Genomic DNA, 12,933 nt, shown 5'->3' on the forward strand with positions numbered 1-12,933 from the left:
AAATATGATTTTGCATCTTGATTTTTTTCCATTTGCTATTTTAACTATTGCCCAATGGCATTATTTTTTCAAAACTTTCTAATTTCAAAATGGCTACATGCAAAAGTGGGGCATAATTTGGATGATTAGCCATTCCTCTGTGTGTTTCCACATGTATGTGGAGAGAGAGGGGGGGTGTGTGTTTTTCTTCCCCTTATATTAAGTCTTGTTGCCATGAATGTCTTTGTTCATAACACCTTTTCCTTGATTAGAGTTATTTCCTTGGGATTGATTTCAGGAGTGTTATTGCTGCACCTAAATGTATGAACATTTGTAAGGCCCTTGACTTGTCTCACTGAGTTGTTTACAAAAGGACTGTACCAATTTACACTTCCACTTACAAAGGATGAGAGAGCCTCTATTAAAATGTTTAAAGGCAGTGCTTTTCAGAGCTCTTATAAATCATTGGCTAAGGCTAGCTCATGTGTCATATGGTCATAGCCATCTCAAAATAAATAAATACACATTTTCTATAGCCATAAAAACCTGGCAAGCGCAAACAACCACAAACTAACTTTGATTAAACAAGGAAACCGGTCTGCTTGTTGAAAATGTGGTAATGAGATAGTTTCCACCCAGCCGGGAAGCCCAGTCGTGGAGGGGGAGGGGAGCCTGCATTTCTTCTTGCCTCTCTACCCATCCTGGAGAAGGTAGAAATGAACAGGTCAGCAATCTCTTCCCTCTACGATTTTTTTTTTTTTAAGCTGAGTGCTTTATTTGTTTCCATATGGCTGAGTTGATGATGCAAAAATACGATTGAAAGCGGGTTGAAAACTAGCAGAAAACTTCTGGTGGCAGGCGTTTCCTGTAAACGCAGCCCCATGGTACCGGGTAACAGAGGATTAAGGCAGAGCCATTTTAGCTTGGAGTCCAAATTCTATTTTGTTTCCTTGGGGACACGTTGTTGTTCTAATTCCTTGACTTCAGATACAACTGCTTCAGAAACTGTTTATTTCTGTTCATAGACTTCTTTTCTTTAAAGGACATAGTTACAAATCATAGCAAATTCAATTGTATCTGTTTGGAGAAATTTATGTGACAGAGTTTTTGGTTTTTTTTTTTTTTTTTTTGAAAGTAGAGAGAAAGAAAAACTATCTCGTTACTGTTGTGTTTATGGGTGAGGAAAAAAAAAAAGAAGGAACTTGGTAAGAAAATACTTAGCAAGATGGTCTTTAAAAGCCCAGGATCTGAATCTTTAATTCTTTGCTTTTTCTTTTCTTTTTCTTTTTTTTTTTTTTTAAAGTTCAGGAAAGATGGTCCTATTATCCTCATTTGCTTTTATACTGTTTTCATCCCACTCAACGGCACTGAAGCTGTTCCTCAAAGCAAGTGGGAACAAAACATAATCTCTTAAAATATTTTTAAGAGGACATGCAGGCTTGGTATTTGTAAAAATATGTCAACAAAATGTGCTAACGACGTTTGAAAAAAAGTTGTCAGAGAGGCCAAGGAGATTAGTTAAGTAGAAGGGCTGATTTAGGACGGGGAGACGGATGGCTAATGTCGTTTTGGCTGACATTTACTGAGTCAGTTTTAAGGTTTTTAAGGTCTCATCACCATCAGCCCATTTAACCCTTAAAGGCGCCTGATGCATTGGGGACTATCATTCCCATTTTACAGGTGAGGTAGAGAGGCTAAATCATCGGGCTGATGTCCCCCAGCAGCTGAGCAGTGGAGTCAGGATTTGGATCCAGGAAGCCTCTGGAGACTGTATTTTATTCAGTTCCGGTTTCTGGGAAAACTTGCTGTGTTAGTGTTGGGAGCTGCTGCAAGTGAAGTGGTGAAGTAGCTGGTTTGGGATTAACTATGCTCCAGAAATTTAGGGCAACTCTCTGATCTTTAGTCTAGACCCAGGGATTTTTTTGGTCACTCTATGCCTGTCAAGGGTATGGTTCAGACCTTAATCTCCTCTCCAGCACTTCTCCCAAATCCCAATATTCTATTGGAGGGCGTGGCTTGAGAGGGCACACCTAAAGTCAGGAGATTCTTCTGTTCCACATCCTTTCCTGCTGCCACTCACCTCTGCCCTCCTCCTTCAGGGGTCGCTCAGGCCTTGCTTGACCTTCAGTTTGGAGAAGATGCCCAAGGAACACTGAAAGGTGGGTTGTCTCCGAACTTCCTGGAGGATCACCCAGATTGAGGTATGTATCTTTTTTTCCAGGGAATTCCACGTACTTAGTCTACATTGGGTGGGCGCTCAGATGATTGAAAGTGACTCAGTTCTGGAGAGGACAAATCTCTCACCTCTATAAACACACTTCTCTTCTCCAACCCATGAATAAATACCCTGGCAGGGTCCTGCAGTGGGTGAGTTTCTGTGACCGTGGGCAATAATCTTCATTATAATAGTGTGTCTTAATTAAATGTTTACCATGTGCCAAATTCTCTGCAAAACATTTTACAGGTGAGGATTTATTTATTCCTCTTAGATACACTTGTCAGTGAGTATTCTTACCTCCATCTGTAAAATGGGGAGAACAGAGGCAAAGAGAGCTTAAGTGAGGTGGCAAAGGCGGCACAGCTGGGTAGTCCAGAGTCTTGGTTTGAACCCAGTTTTATGAGCTCAGCCCTTTAACCACTATCCATGTGACTGCTCGGAGTTGCAGCTTTCTAATCTGGGCGAAGAAGGTACTGACTCTGCCTGGGTATCCAGTAATGGTGCATACAGTGTGCTTGGCCTATAATAAGTACTTAATCAATGATCCCTATTATTACCCTCTAGCCTCCTAAGGCCAAGGTAAACAACTTAGGGTGAAAAAGAATGGCATGTGGCAGCATGGGGTTTGGAATTAGACGGGGCGAGAATTTCACTTCATTTTTTTTTATTTTTTATTTTTTGCGGTACGCAGGCCTCTCGCTGTCGCGGCCTCTCCCATTGTGGAGCACAGGCTCCGGACACGCAGGCTCAGCGGCCATGGCTCACGGGCCCAGACGCCCGCGGCACGTGGGATCTTCCCGGACCGGGGCACAAACCCGCGTCCCCTGCATCGGCAGGCGGACTCTCAACCACTGCGCCCCCAGGGAAGCCCCACTTTAGTTTTGTTGTAGCACCTCAAGGAAGTCAGAGAAGTTAGTAAGTCAGAAAGCAAGTTAACCTCTGATGGCTGTAGTTTCCTCATCTGGCAAATGAATTTAAATATACTTAATTTATATATACATTTACATTTCTGTATATTTACATAAGTATAGATAGGTTATCAGAACTAAGTAACAGCTTGATTGGATACATTAGATGTGGAGTCAAGACTCTGGCACATAGCAGGGGCTCAATAAATTATTTTATTTCTCCCTTCTTATCCTTTTTATCTCTTCTATTGCTATTGTCCTCGTTATTGTTGTTGTTATTGTAAACGTAGCCTGAAAATATGAACACAGTTAAATATCTGAGTGATTTCAGCAAAGGAGACTACCTGCTTTACTACTTTAGAAGTGCTCTTAATTTTATCATCTGTTTAATAAGCCTCTTTTTTTTTTTTTTTTTTTTAATAAGCCTCTTAATACCCCAGCCAGGTCATCATTCCTCTGCTCAAACCATTCAGTGGCCCTCAGGCTCATTCAGATAAAAATCCTATCTTTACAGAGTCCCAAAGGCCCCAGGCAATTTATATGCATACCCTCCATTCTCATTTTCTGAGTTGTCTCTTCTTACTTCACGCCAGCCACTCAGGCCACCATGCTAGCTGCCTGGTAGTTCCTTGAGTCACTGGATACACACTTCAAGGTCTTTGCAGGCCAACCTTTTAGCCTCTTTCCCCAGAACCCCACATGGCTCCCACTGCAACCCTATTCAGATCTTTACTCAGACGTCTCCACCTATGAAGTCAACCTGCAGTAGACTTTTTTTTTTTTGCTTTTGGCCACTTCTTGGCATGCGGAACTTCCCTGACCAGGTATCGAACCCGCACCCCCTGCAGAGGAAGCGCGGTCTTAACCACTGGTCTGCCAGGGAAGGCCTGGACTAGCCTATTTAATATCCCCCCGCCTCCCACACCTACCCGTTCCGTTTCCTGACCCCTTCGCTCCCCTTATTTTTCTCCATAGTACTTACTTAACACACTAGAATATTAAATGTTCACTTTGTGAGGATAGGCGTTTTGATCGGTTTGCTTTCCTGCGGCATTCCCAGCACCTAGAACAGTGCCTGGTACACAGTAGGTGCTTAATAAATGTTGAGTAAGAGAGTAAATGCATGAGTGAATGAAAGAATTCAGGGAGCATATTTATTTAATTAAATAGAACAGCTAAATATTGAGACACTTCCTGTGTGCCAGCAACTGTGACATGGAGGAAACTGGCCTTCCCTTCAAGGAGGTGTGATTCATTCAGGTGGGCTAAGCGTAATCCAGCAGATGTCACAAAGCAGGGGTGAGCAAACAGTGACTGAACAAAGAGAGGGTGGTGGCATTCGGAGTGGTCCTTGGGGAGTGGGCAGGATGGCTACAGATTGACTTTTGCACATACATGGCACATGTATTTGGAGAGATTCAAAGTGACAGTGGGACAGGAAGCCGTCGCAGAGCAAGGAGACAGGTAAGCAGAGAATGGTTTATCAAACGTTTATCAGAAGGCAGTAGATGGAGATACTAAACATTTTATTCTGTTTTTTTTATCTCCCAGTGTATTCAGCAGTTTGGAATTTCTTTTTAGTAGGCATATGGGTGTGCTTTACGTGTAAAGAAATTAAAGTATTTAGCCACCACCAAACTGTCCTGGATCCTTGCCCACACTTGAGAATTAACCAGCTTTTATTTGTGTATTTCCATATATATATTTCTTATTTATTTATTGAGATATAACTGACATATAACATTATATTAGTTTCAGGTGGTACAGTATAATGATTCAGTATTCGTATATATTGAGAAATGATCAGCATATATATATTTCTTATGTGTGTGTACATATATATTTACATTAATATACACACATACACACACGTATACGTACACACATGTATACACAAACATGTATGTGTATGTTAATGTAAATATAGGTGTACATGTATATGTATACATGTATATGTAAATATATTTATATATAACACACATAAATATATACATGTATTTCCTTTGGAAATATATTTATTTACATTAATATACCCATACATATATACATAGGTATACATACATATATGTACACACAAACATGTATGTGTGTATTAATGTAAATATAGGTGTACATGTATACATATATATGTATGTGTAAATATATTTATATATAATATACACACATAAATTTTATATACATATACATGTATTTACTTTGGAAAATATATTATTGTGTGTGTCTTTTTTTTTTTTTTTTTGCCGGACGCGGGCCTCTCACCATTGTGGCCTCTCCCGTTGCGGAGCACAGGCTCCAGACGCGCAGGCTCAGCGGCCATGGCTCACGGGCCCAGCTGCTCCGCGGCATGTGGGATCTTCCCGGACCGGGGCACGAACCCGTGTCCTCTGCATCGGCAGGCGGACTCTCAACCACTGCGCCACCAGGGAAGCCCCTGTGTGTGTCTTTTTAAACAAAAACGGCATACGTTTTTGCAGCCTTGTTTTCTTACTCCACAATGTCTTGGTGATCTAGCCACACCGCTTCATTCTTTCCAACTGCTGTCTATATTCTTCAGTTCGGATATACTGTAGTTTATGTGGCCATTTTCCTTTTTATGAACACATAGGTTGTTTCTAATTTTTCACTGTTTTAAAATGCTGCAATGAACATCCTTGTGTATGCTTCTTTAAGTACCCGAGTGATTATTTCTCCAGGGTAGGTACTGTAATTATATGCTTTTCTGTTTATTTATGTTTTAATTTGTTTAATGTCTATTTCTCCTATTAAAATGTAAGCTCCATGAAGGTAGGAATCCAATTTGTTTTGTATCTTATTCTTTAGTTACTATCTAGCCAAGTGCCTGGGACAGAGGAGTGCTCCCAAATAAATATTTATGGAATGAATCTGGCTGAAAGCTTGGCTGGGGCCGTAGTTTTGCATCCTAAGAGAGGGAGGTATGGCTTCTTTTGGTAAAATTAGAGATTTTTGCACGGGACAGTGGCAGGATGGTTATTTGTGGGGTTCGGGGAAAAGTATTCTGGGTCAGGAAGAAAACAGGTACAGGAGGACGGGTTAAGAGATTAATACACAGATCAGAATGAAACAAGAAACAAGGCCTGTGGAAATAAGAAGGAAAGGGTGCATTGAGAGATTTTGAGAGGATAGCATCTGTAAGATTTGCTAGCTGCTGAGCTCTGACAGGCAATGTGAAGGAAGGCATGGATGTTTGAGACCTAGTCTAGGATATTTTCATCTTACAAACCTATATTGCTTCCCAACTCTGTGAAAAGCACTCTGCTAATTGCTGTAGGGATATACTTTGCATGACCTTTCTCCCCTACCTTCAAAGGAGATTCGCAGACTGTTGGGGAAGACTGGCCGAGTTCACAGGGACACCAGGAACGCCAGGGAGTGACTGAGATGGGAGGGGACTAGCCCCAGGGCAATGGAGTAAAATATGGCTGTTCCAGAATGCGGGGGAGGGGAGGCACATTGGGTGAGGAGGTTTCAACTTTGCCCCGGAGCCACACACGGCTGACTGGTGAATATTCAGGAAATAGGGTGTCAGGCAATGTGTATCAGTGCTGATTTTTATTTATTTATTTTTAATTTATTTATTTAATTTATTTTTGGCTGCATTGGGTCTTCGTTGCTGCGCGGGGGCTTTCTCTAGTGGCGGTGGGCAGGGTCTACTCTTTGTTGCGGTGCGCGGGCTTCTCACTGCGGTGGCTTCTCTTGTTGCAGAGCACGGGCTCTAGGTGCGCAGGCTCAGTAGTTGTGGCTCGCGGGCTTAGTTGCTCCGCGGCATGTGGGATCTTCCCGGAGCAGAGCTCGAACCCGTGTCCCCTGCATTGGCAGGCGGATTCTTAACCACTGCGCCACCAGGGAAGCCCCAGTGTTGATTTTTAGAGGTGACAGAGTTGAGGTTTGACGTTGGGTTCAAATTGCCCATTGGCTTTAGTCTGTAAGATAGGGAATCAAACTGTTAGCTGTGTGACCTCAGTTAGCCTACTTAACTCTTCTAAGCCTCAGTTTCCTCTTTTTTAAGGAAAGGCAGTAATAACTCAAGGGGTGACGATTGATCAGATTACAGCTGGTGCCAGGCACGGCGATCAGTGACTGCTGTGATTCTGTGATCCTACCCTTGGCAGAAGGAGAGGAAAATGGGGGCTTGAAGCAAGAGGACTGTAACTTCTTCATGTTTGCTATGGCCTCTTTGTTTAACCAGGATGAGATCCTTCAGGAGATAATCTCTCAAGGAAGAAACACTTGAAATTCAATAGTTCTTTCGGTTTTACTACTATTTTTTTTCCCGTTGGCATCCCAGCGCTTTTGGAATAAAGTCCAAAGTCTTCACAGGGCCCACCAGATCCTGCCAGAAATTTTGTCTTTATTTTAAGACACGTTGGGAGTTTGGGGCAGGGCCCTGATGTGATCAGATTTGACTTTTGAAAAGATCAGTGCAGATTGTGAAGAGCTCAGTGTGACAGAGATGTGATCGTCTGCATCTCTCCTGGATTGGCAGCTCTGCAAGCTCAGAGTCCACTTTCCTCACAGCTGTATCCCTGGTATGTGGGAAAAACGCTGGGCCCATTACTAGGAGAATGTAATGTGATAGTAGATGGCAGGCACCTGGCGCACAGCATTCACCCTCATTTTGCATCCAGTATTTTAATGAGCAGCTATTATGTGCCAGACATGGTTCAAGGTCCTGGGGATACACCATGAGGTGTTGGGGTGAGGCTTGGCCGGTGTCTGCACAGGAAAGGAGGCCATTGTGATGAAAGACAGTGAGGGAGGGGGAAAGGGTGGGAGAGGAGCTGAGGTGGAGACCTAGGCAGGGGACCCGGGTATGAGGAAGGTCGTGTATCTGTAGGTAAGGACAGAGGCCCTAGAGGCAGGTGCTGGATTTAGACTCCTGGTTCTGCTGCTTATTGCCAGCTACTTAATCTCTTTGTGCTCATGTTCTTTGTCTATAAAAATGGAAAAATATACTCCCTGCCTCGCAGGGTCGTTAGGTGGATTAAATGAGTTACCAAATGAAAAGCACACATGAACTCAGTCAACGTTAGAGCTTATCAGCTAAGCCTCTTGGCAAGCTGGCCCTGTTTCTGGCATAGAAGTTTTTTGAACTGTCAGTGGTTTAGTCCACCCAGCCCATCCCAAGGCAGAGAAATGCAGGAGGCTCTGCTGGGTGTGAGTTTGGACAAGTCCCCACTCTTGATGGAGTTAACAGTCTGGTTCAGACCAAAAAATGAAAGAAAATAAAATTCCTAACCAACCAACTATATAAACCATTCACTACACCAGGCATCTCATCCAAAAGGGAGAGAAAAGTGAGTTCAAAGACTCTGAATGCGCTTTTAGCGAAGTGCGGGACCTCTTGGGTTTCAGGTCTGATGTAAAGGTCATCAGGGGAGCTGAGTTCCAGGTGTACCCAAAGATGAGTCCAGACACAAGTGGAGCCCCCTGCCGAGTTGACACTCAGCAGTCAAGACAAGAGTCATGGTAAAAACGACCCTTTGCTGTTATACAGCACAGAGCTTCCCCGTGGTATGACGGGGGCAGCCCCACTATCCAATGAGGTAGGTCAAACAGAGGTTAGAAGCCCCATTTTACAGATGAGAAAACTGAGCCAAGACCCCAGTGACTGGCCTGAACACCCAAACTTCAGGTCCCTTTTGGCTGGATCTCCCTGCGGCTGAGTTCTGTGCATTAGTATTATTTCTATATTCGTCTTGAACACATTTATTGATCCCTGCTATAGACAGGCATCATACTAAGACTTGGAGATACAGCAGAGAACAAATCACAGTATCATGTATTTCTATGGAGTTTAGACTCTAGTGGGAGGAGGACAGGCAGAAATAATTACTATAATGTGTGATGAGTATAATTGCATTGGTTTGAGCTCGGGGGGTACCTGGCAGGGATGCACGATCCAATGTCGGTGGCTGACCCAGCTCTCTACCTACGCTTTCTTCTCCATCTACATTCCCTTCCTGGAGAGTCTCATGCAATTCTATGATCTTATGTATTCATTATGGTGGAGGACTGTGGGAGAAGGTCTGAGGTTGAAATCTAGAAATAATTTCTGGACATCTAAATGGAGCTGGAGTAGACAGCTGGAAATATATTTTGGGATTTGAGGGGAGAGGTCTGGGTGGGAAATATATAAATTTAGGAGCCTTATAGATGGTATTTTGAGCCATTGGACTGGATGAAATACTTAGGGAATGAGTAGGAAAAAGACTAGGCTCCAGCACTGGGCCCTGGGGCACTTCAGAGCCTGGAAGTCCGGGGAAAAGAACCAGCAGAGGGGATGAAGGAGCAGCCAGTGAGGACTGGTGGAAATCAGGAAAGCGCGGCGTTCCAAATCAGGGGAAACGTGTTTCAAGGAAGAGGACAGGGTTGACTCTATCGAGGGCTGCAGATACAGCAAATAAAATGAGAGCAGAGAATTGACCATCTTTTTTTTTTTTTAATTAATTAATTTATTCATTTATTTATTTTTGGCTGTGTTGGGTCTTCGTTGCTGTGCACACGGGCTTTCTCTAGTTGCGGCGAGCGGGGGCTACTCTTCGCTGTGGTGCGCGGGCTTCTCATTGCGGTGGCTTCTCTTTGTTGCGGAGCACGGGCTCTAGTCGCGTGGGCTTTAATGTGGCACGCGGGCTCAGTAGTTGTGTCTATAGACTGCAGGCTCAGTAGTTGTGACACACGGGCTTAGTTGCTCCATGGCATGTGGGATCCTCCTGGACCAGGGCTCGAACCCGGGTGCCCTGCATTGGCAGGCAGATTCCTAACCACTGTGCCACCAGGGAAGTCCCTGACCATCTTTGATATCCTACTGCTACCAGGGTCAAAAACCAGTCCTTGGGACTTCCCTGGCCGTCCAGTGGTTAAGACTGAGCTTCCACTGCAGGGGGCATGGATTCTATCCCTGGTCCGGAACTGAGATACCACATGCCTTGTGATGCGGCCAAAAAAAACAAACAAAAAAACCCAGTCCTTCCCTCTGTCTTTACAAGGTCCTGCCTTATTATTTCCTTGCTCCCCTGTCCTCACCCGCTGGGCCCCGATGCACTGGCCTCCTTGCAGTGCTTTCCCTAGGTCAGCCTGTCTTCCGCCCTTAGCCTTCTCACCTTCTGCTTCCTGCCTTAGTATGCTTTGCCACTGGACTTCCTGGAGGTCTCTGCTCCTCAGGGAGCCCCAGTCCAAAAAACAGCAGGCACCTTCCCCTCTCCACTGAGCCTGTGTATTGCCTGCCTCCCTCTAGAAGGTAAGCTCCAGAACAGAAAGAACTGCGTTTGCTTTGCTTACTGTAAGCTCTAGCTCCAGTGCCTAGAACAGTGCCAGGCCTGCAAAACTCTGGGCTTACAAGCTTTACACAGTGTGCCTCAATTTTCCCAAGAGTCTTATGAAAACAGAAATACTATTTATATAAATAATATAATTATATTATTATATAGTTTTTCCAGTTTTATTGAGATATGATTCACATATAGCACTGTATAAGTTTAAGGTATACAATGGAGTAATTTGGTATATGTATACATTTTGAAATGGTGACCACAATACATTTAGTTAACATGAATCATTTCACATAGTTACAAATATTTTTTTTCCTTGTGATGAGAACTTTTAAGATCTACTTTCTTCTACTAGAATATATTGATATTATACAGCACAGGGAATATAGCCAACAATATAATAAATTTTTTTTTTAATTTAAAAATTGAAAAAAATTTTTTGGCCACACCACATGGCATGGAATCTTAGTTCCCTGACCAGGGATGGAACCCGTGCCCACTGCATTGGAAGCACAGAGTCTTAACCACTGGACCACCAGGGAAGTCCCTATAATAACCTTAAATAGAGTATAATCTACAAAAATTTTGAATCACTATGTCATATACCTGAAACTAATATATTATAATACTGTAAATCAACTATACTTTTTTTTGGGGGGGGGCCACACCAAGAGGCTTGCAGGATCATAGTTCCCTGACCAGGGATTGAACCCAGGCCACCTTAGTGAAAGTGCTGAGTCATAACCACTGGACTGCCAGGGAAGTCCCTAAATCAACTATACTTTAATTTAAAAAATTAAAAAAAAAAAATTTACCTCACCCTTCCCCGCCTCCTCCATCATCTTCTTCTTCTTTTTTTTTAAAATTTATTTTTGGCTGTGTTGGGTCTTCGTTTCTGTGTGCAGGCTTTCTCTAGTTGTGGCAAGCGGGGGCCACTTTTCATCGTGGTGTGCGGGCCTCTCACTGTCGTGGCCTCTCTTGTTGCAGAGCACAGGCTCCAGACGCGCAGGCTCAGTAGTTGTTGCTCACGGGCCTAGTTGCTCTGCGGCATGTGGGATCTTCCCAGACCAAGGCTCGAACCCGTGTCCTCTGCATCGCCAGGCGGGCTCTCAACCACTGCGCCACCAGGGAAGCCCCCATCTTCTTTTTCTTCTTTATCACACATTTTATGGATCAGGAATTGAAACCCATGAAGATTAAATATTATTCTAGGATTAATGCACTGTCAAGAGGTTGGAGCAGGAACGTTTGAGCCCAAGATTGGACTATTGGAGAGAAGACCTTCCAACACCTTGTCAGAGGGCCTCCCCCCAGAGAGCCCAGAGTTTAAACCTCTCAGGGGGAATAGAAGCTGATTTCCTGAAAGACTGGAGAGATAGAACTAGGCAAAGGGAAACACAGGGCTGGATCCTCTGGGTCAGAGAGAAGGCCTTCTGGCTGGAGCTTAGAGCTCTAAGCAGAGGGCTTGCCAAGACTTGAGGCTGGAGACTTAGGCAGGGGCCAGATCTACAGGGTTGGCAGGCAGGCTCTGGAGTTTGTTCTTTTTCCTGAGGCAATAGGAAGCCATTAAGCAGGGTGGTGACACGATCTGATTTACACTGTGAAAGATCTCTTGGGCTATGGGTGAAGAACATAGCTAAGGCAAACCTAGAAAGGAAGAAGCTTGGAGACACCTTGGTATATTTGGAGGAGTGAGAGATCGTGGTCCTGTGCAGTAGCCTTGTGTTAGAGATTTGAGATATATTAGGATAGAAATTATAGGCCCTGCTGATGGATTAAAGGTGTGTGTGTGTGTGTGTGTGTGTGTGTGTGTGTGTGTGAGAGAGAGAGAGAGAGAGAGAGAGAGAGAGAGAGAGAGAGAGACGGGAGGTGGGGCTGGAGATGAAATATCATAGTTTGACTTCCAGGTTTTGGCTTACATGGGTGGCTGGAAGATGGTTCCATTTATTGAGATGATGATGAAAATTGCATTTCAATAGATGTTAGTTACTTTCCTCTTCCGTCACCTCCCGCTCACCCCACAGCTCCCCATTTGGAATATTAGATGAGTACAAAAGCTTTAAAGAGGTGCTCCAAAAGTTACATGACCCCTGTAATTTATTTTTCTTCTAGTTTTACTGCGATATATTCAACATATGCCATTGCGTAAGGTTAGGGCGTACGGCATAATGGTTGACTTTTCACAATCACGAAATGATGACCATAATAAGTTTAGTGAACATCCATCATCTCATATAGACACACACACAAAAAAAGAATAACTTTTTCTCCTTGTGATGAGTACTCAGGATTTACTCTCTTAGCTTTCATATATAACATACAGCGGTGTTGATTATACTAATCATGTTGCATATTGCATCCCTAGTACTTTATATATATATATATATATATATATTTAATTGAGGTATAGTTGATGTACAGTGTTATATAAGTTTCAGGTGTACAACATAGTGATTCAAAAAATTTAAAGGTCCATTTACAGTTACTATAAAATACTGGCTCTATTCCCTGTGTTTACAATATATCCTCGTAGCTTATT

The 12,933-nt window shown here is 43.4% G+C and overlaps 1 protein-coding gene across 1 annotated transcript in view; it reads left to right on the plus strand.

Annotated features, from left to right (window-relative positions):
* The first annotated feature begins 2,079 nt into the window (after positions 1–2,079).
* Positions 2,080–12,933, plus strand: part of ZNF217 (zinc finger protein 217) — a 39,373-nt gene continuing 28,519 nt past the window's right edge. The window contains exon 1 of the mRNA XM_027086958.1: positions 2,080–2,180. The gene's annotated coding sequence lies outside the window, so the exon portion shown is untranslated. The remainder of the gene's footprint in view (positions 2,181–12,933) is intronic.

This window comes from Aethalodelphis obliquidens, unplaced genomic scaffold (genome assembly GCF_003676395.1).
Source record: "Aethalodelphis obliquidens isolate GAN/ISIS:26980383/991018 unplaced genomic scaffold, ASM367639v1 scaffold57, whole genome shotgun sequence".
In the NCBI taxonomy this organism is placed as follows: domain Eukaryota; kingdom Metazoa; phylum Chordata; class Mammalia; order Artiodactyla; family Delphinidae; genus Aethalodelphis; species Aethalodelphis obliquidens.